Source organism: Acinonyx jubatus, chromosome X, assembly GCF_027475565.1.
Source record: "Acinonyx jubatus isolate Ajub_Pintada_27869175 chromosome X, VMU_Ajub_asm_v1.0, whole genome shotgun sequence".
In the NCBI taxonomy this organism is placed as follows: Eukaryota; Metazoa; Chordata; class Mammalia; order Carnivora; family Felidae; genus Acinonyx; species Acinonyx jubatus.
Window position 1 is genome coordinate 73441452 of NC_069389.1, and position 6445 is coordinate 73447896.

Below are 6445 nucleotides of genomic sequence, written 5' to 3' on the forward strand. Positions count from 1 at the left end.
CAAGATACTAACAAATTGAATTCAACAGCATAAAAAGAATTATTCACCATGATCAAGTGGGATTCATTCCTGGGATGCAGGGCTGGTTCAACATTCACAAATCAATGAAGGTGATACATCACATTAAGAAAAGAAAAGGTAAGAACCCATGACCCTGTCAATCGATGCAGAAAAAGCATTTGATAGAATTCAGCATCATTTCTTAATTAAAACCCTCAAGAAAGGCAGGATAGAAGTAACATACTTAAATATCATCAAAGCCATTAATGAAAAGCCCACAACTAATATCATCCTCAATGGGGAAAAACAGAGCTTCCCCCCTGAGATCAGGAACACGACAGGGATGTCCACTCTCACCGCTGTTGTTTAACATAGTGTTGGAAGTTCTAGCATCAGCAATAAGACAACAAAAGGAAACGAAAGGCATCAAAATTGGCAAAGATGAAGTCAAGCTTTCACTTTTTCCAATGACATGATAGTATACATGAAAACCTGATAGACTCCACCAAAAGTCTGCTAGAACTGATACATGAATTCAGCAAATTTGCAGGATACAAAATCAATATACAGAAATCAGTTGCATTCTTACACACTAATAATGAAGCAACAGAAAGACAGATAAGAAACTGATCCCATTAATCATATATAATCATAAAATACCTAGGAATAAACCTAACCAAAGATGTAAAAATCTCTATGCTGAAAAGTATAGAAAGCTTATGAAGGAATTTGAAGAAGATATAAAGAAATGGGAAAACATTCCATGCTCATGGATTGGAAGAATAAATATTGTTAAAATGTCAATACTACCCAAAGCTATCTACACATTCAATGCAATCCCAATCAAAATTGCACCAGCATTCTTCTTGAAGCTAGAGCAAGCAATGCTAAAATTTGTATGGAACCACAAAAGACCCTGAATAGCCAAAGTAATATTGAAGAAGGTGACCAAAGCAGGAGGCATCACAATCCCAGACTTTAGCCTCTTCTACAAGGCTGTAATCATTGTGACAGCATGGTATTAGCATAAGAACAGACACATAGGCCAATAGAATAGAATAGAGACTCCAGAATTGGACCCACAAAAGTATGGCCAACTAATCTTTGACAAAGCAGGAAAGAATATCCAATGGAAAAAAGACAGTCTCTTTCACAAATGGTGCTGGGAGAACTGGACAGCAACATGCAGAAGAATGAAACCATACCACTTTCTTACACCATTCACAAAAATAAACTCAAAATGGATAAAGGACCTGAATGTGAGACAGGAAACCATCAAAACCCTAGAGGAGAAAGCAAGAAAATACTTCTCTGACCTTAGCCGTAGCAATTTCTTACTTGACACAACCCCAAAGGCAAGGGAATTAAAAGCACAAATTAACTACTGGGACCTTATGAAGATCAAAAGCTTCTGCACTGCAAAGGAAACAATCCACAAAACTAAAAGGCAATTGACAGAATGGGGAAAGATATTTGCAAATTACATATCAGACAAAGGGCTAGTATCCAAAATCTATAAAGAACTCACCAAACTCCATACCCGAAAAACAAATAACCCAGTGAAGAAATGGGCAGAAAACATGAATAGACACTCCCCTAAAGAAGACATCCAGATGGCCAACAGGCCCATGACAATATGCTCAATGTCACTCCTCATCAGGGAAATACAAACCAAAACCACACTGAGATATCACCTCATGCCAGTCAGAGTGGCTAAAATGAACAAATCAGGAAAGTATAGATGCTGGAGAGTATGTGGAGTAAATGGGACACTCTTGCACTGTTGGTGGGAAGGTAAACTGTTGCAGGCACTCTGGAAAACAGTGTGGAAGGTCCTCAAAAAATTAAAAACAGAAGTACCCTATGACCCAGCAATAGAACTGCTAAGAATTTACCCAAGGGATACAGGAGTGCTGATGCATAGGAGCACTTGTACCACAATGTTTATAGCAGCACTTTCAACAATAGCCAAATTATGGAAAGAGCTTAAATGTCCATCAGCTGATGAATGGATAAATAAGTTGTGGTTTGTATATACAATGGAATACTATTTGGCAATGAGAAAGAATGAAATCTGGCCTTTTGTAGCAATGTGGATGGAACTGGAGAGTGTTATGCTAAGTGAAACAAGTCATTCAGAGGAAGACAGATACCATATGTTTTCATGCTTATCTGGATATTGAGAAACTTAACAGAAGACCATGGGATGGGGAGGGGGGAATAGTTACAAAGAGGTAAGGAGGCAAACCATAAAATAGTCTTAAAAACTGTGAATAAACTGAGGGTTGGTGGGGGTGGGAGGGAGTGAAAGTGGGTGATGGGCATTGAGGAGGGCACCTGTTGGGATGAGCACTGGGTTTTGTGTGGAAACCAATTTGACAATAAATTTCATATTAAAAAAATAGAAAAATATATTGTACCAAGTAAGAAGCAACCTGAAGGCTTTTATAGTTTCTTTGGAATTTTCCTTCAACTCTCATACAACCTTGGTTACAATATGCCATATGATAAACCAATACAAAGGAAGAAAATTTATCTTCTTATAAAAATAATAGGAAACACAAATATGGTGATGAGAAATACTAAAATAAATATAATTACAGGCCTCCCCCAAAATTAATTAAATTATTTTGCTCACAGGAATGAATGGGCTATCACTGAATGTGACCAAATTTGGGAAATTTCAAAGGATTTCTGGAGGTTTTAATCTTTTTCCAGTTTTTAGTTGTAACTGGCAAGCGTGCATCAGTTCTAGGATTATTAAATCTTCTAGTATAAGTAAGAATATACATATGTCTTAAAGGTCATAATCATATCATCTACTGTTCACAAAATAAATACTCAGGATCCAGTAATTAAAAGTCAACAGTATAAAAATGAGTCAAGAAGAAACAGATGGATGTAAGACAACTCTGGGTCTTCATTGGCATTTACACAGTAACTAGTTATATTTTGACAAATTCTAGAACAAATGCCTATATTGAAATATGTTTGGTACATTAACGATTTATATTTGTGTAATTAACTGAAATGGTAAAATCACTGATTTATAAAACAAGTTAAATTTCTAGAAAAGAAAAACAAAAAGAAATGTAAAGAAAAATCTTACTTTCAATCTTATTGTGGGATCAAAATATTGACAAGTTGTATCAATCAAGACCAGTATGAATCCCCGTGGCTAAGACTAACAGGCAGCTTGAGCTTGGCTCTGCACAGCCACTTCCCTCTTCAAATGCTATTTAACTGGGACATAGTTTATGTGACACCAAGCAATAAATTATTATTATTTTTTTCACTGAATGGAGTAAGTTCCTTGGTTAGTTTAACTTATAGACTGCCTGAGATAATAGAAACTTCACCATTACAGTACGTTAATGGGAAATGATGGTCATTCTAGTTTTGATTGGAGAAAAGGGTTGGCTGCTGAGCAGTATGGTGCTCTGTAGACTACATACAAACATATGCAATAATTTAATATCCCTTTTAGTAGAAGATTAAAAATCCATTGATATGGATGCCTTTCCAGAATCTTCTTGCCCATTAAAGTAAATTTCACAAGGAATCTCTTCCATTACTCTGTCTTTTAGGGCTTGTTCAGGTCACTCACCTGCCTGTTTGAAAGTGTATCTACTCTTTTTTGAAGGTGCTATTAAATGTTTTCATTGCCTGTGGTTGTGCAAAATCATTAATGAAAGGCAGTTCGATGGAATTCAGGTTGGTCTTGTTTGTTTGATATTGGGTGCTTGAAATCCTCAGTGATGGTCATAAATGCACCGAGAGGCAGTGGAAGAGCACTGCATCTTCTGGTACTTGTCCAGTTCTTCTGACAAGTTGGCTAGGTCTGCAGAAATTTCTTTGCCTTTAGTGAAAATGGTTCATAATGAGGAGGATCAAACACTTCCTGAAATCCAGTTTTATTAAAAGCAGTTTTGAAAACAATGGCCTTTTTGAAGATGTTTCACTTGTACTAAAATTGAAATAATGACAAGGAGGAAGACAAACCTTGCTGTAATGCCAATAATTGTTCCATGAGTTTTAGTGATTTGTTAAAATAGTCCTGCTTGTTTCTTTCTTTACAATAATTTTCATCCAAGGGCATGCACAATTCTGAACACCATTACAGATTAAGGAATTATTGGTGAACATGTTGCTTTGGGAAAAGAAAGAGCTAACTGTACAACCAGGTTTCACAAAGAAGTAAAGAGCATACTGAACCTGCTTAGTTGACCACCTTAGTTCTCCCACATTCGGATCACTCCAACTCCTATTTTCAGCATTATATCATTGGCCACAGTGCTGCAAAACTTATCCTTCAGATTTTTAATAGAACTGCTTCCATGATAAACTGCAACAAATTTTCTATTGCATTAATTTAGGTGTAATCTAGAAATCTCAAATAAATCTTGGCTTTTGGAGTAGCCTTAATTGTCCTTATGCAATCAACTACTTGGCCAGGCTTTGTTTTTTCTTCTTTTCTACCTGACTGGAACATACATTCTATCAGCTCCCAAGAGCTAAAACTGGCAATATGGGATGGAATTTAAAATACCTCCTAGGTAAGTAAAGTCTGGACCTGGAATAAATAAATATTTTGCTTGAAATCCCAATCCTTCAAGTTCCTCATAAGAATTAAATTTAATCCACACAAATATCTCTGTTGATCTAATTAGTGGAGCGCTTTTCACACCACAGTAACAAACTGTAAGGGGAGAGAAACAAAATGGCCCGTCTCGAACTTTCAAGTGGTCAAACTGACATCCAAACAATAGTTCTATATAATGTTCATCAAAAGCCAACTCTATTCTTTGACATGGAGCAACTTCCAAAATGTAGGTACAATCCTTGTTTTGTGGATAAGATTCAGGATAATTTGATGAAGTAAAATGACCTCCATTGCTGATTGGAACCCAAATAGTACACTGGGTTGCAGGAACATGCTTAATTCCAACATTTTGTCCATCAGTGAGGGCCACATAAAACTTACCCTTTCTATACTTGCATATAGCTAATTATCAGATTTTAGTGCTCTTCTCATAAATGAGTGGACACTCAAGGATCACCCGACATTTGAGGAAACCTTCTTGGTTCCTTCCACTCCAATCCCTTCCACTACAAGTATTGTTATTAACAACACTGTGAGAACCACGCAGAGCTCTTCCAAAGCCATGTTTCCAAGTGGCCTGGCACTTTGTGGAGGGCTGAAGCAACAGTAAGGAAGAAGGGGTGGTGGTTCAGCACTCACAGCATGGTGTGGTGGCAGTCCCACTCTGTTCCCATTATTGGCCACCAGGCTGCCTCCCCATGAGGCAGGGCTCAGGTCCTGCAGCCCACCATGCTGAAGTCCCACCAACTCATGAGCTCTCACAATGCTCAAGCCCCCTCAACCACTACAGGTGGCACCTCATGCTCCTCTGTACTCTCTCCCATGAAGTGGCAGGAATTGGGAGCCCAGGCTCTGAGTTTCTTTTCTCATCACAATGGAATGAAACAATAAATCAATAGTGAAACTGACAAAACTTTAGCTAGTTTTACTAAGGGAAAAGAAAGTTAATTAAAATTACTAAAGTCAGATATTAATGTGAGAACAATACTAACAATTTTGTTAAAATAAAAGGACTAAAAGACAATAGCATGAGCAATTCTACACCAAAAAAAAAAAAAAATAGATAACCTAGAGGAAATGGATAAATTCCTAAAAACACACCAACTACCAAATGTGACTCAAGTAGAAACTCTGAATAGACCTATATTGTACAAGGAGATTGAATATGTAATCAAAAACCTCCAGCACAGTAAATGTTAGGACCTGATAGCTTCACTGGTGAATTCCATGAACTTTCAGAAATAAATGAACACCATTTTTTTTTCAAACTCTTCTGAAAAATTGAAGAGAGATTTTCTAAATCAGTGTCAGGCCAGTATTATCCTGATACCAAAATCAGACATAGACAGTTCAAGAAAAGAAAACCACAGACCTATATCCCATATGAATATTAACGCAAAACTTCTCAAATGAATATTGGCAAAAGTATTCAGTAGCATATTAAAAGGATTATATATTATGACTAAGTGATAATTATTCCTGAAAGGCAAGGATGATTCAACACACAAATATAAAACATTTTAATAGGCTGCGTAGGAGGACACTGGGCTCACCCCACGTCCTGCTGATCACTTAGATTCCACCTACACCTGCCTAAATAACCCAGAAAACCGCCAGAAGATTAGCAGAATGGAGTCTCCGGAGCCAAGCACAGACGAAAGGCCCACGGAAGAGGGTAGGAAGGACGGCGAGGCGGTGCGCACTCCACAGACTGGCGGGAGGGAGCCGGGGCGGATGGGCGGCTTGCCGGCCAAGCAGAGCCCCCAAGTCTGGCTGGCAAAAGCGGAGGGGCCTGACGGACTGTGTTTCCACAGCAAGCGCGACTTAGCCTCTGGGAGGTCA

At 38.0% G+C, this 6445-nt stretch overlaps 1 pseudogene; it reads right to left on the reverse strand.

Moving 5' to 3' along the window:
* Positions 1–3494: 3494 nt before the first annotated feature.
* On the reverse strand, positions 3495–5167 carry LOC106977697 (neuropilin and tolloid-like protein 2; annotated as a pseudogene).
* Positions 5168–6445: the final 1278 nt, after the last annotated feature.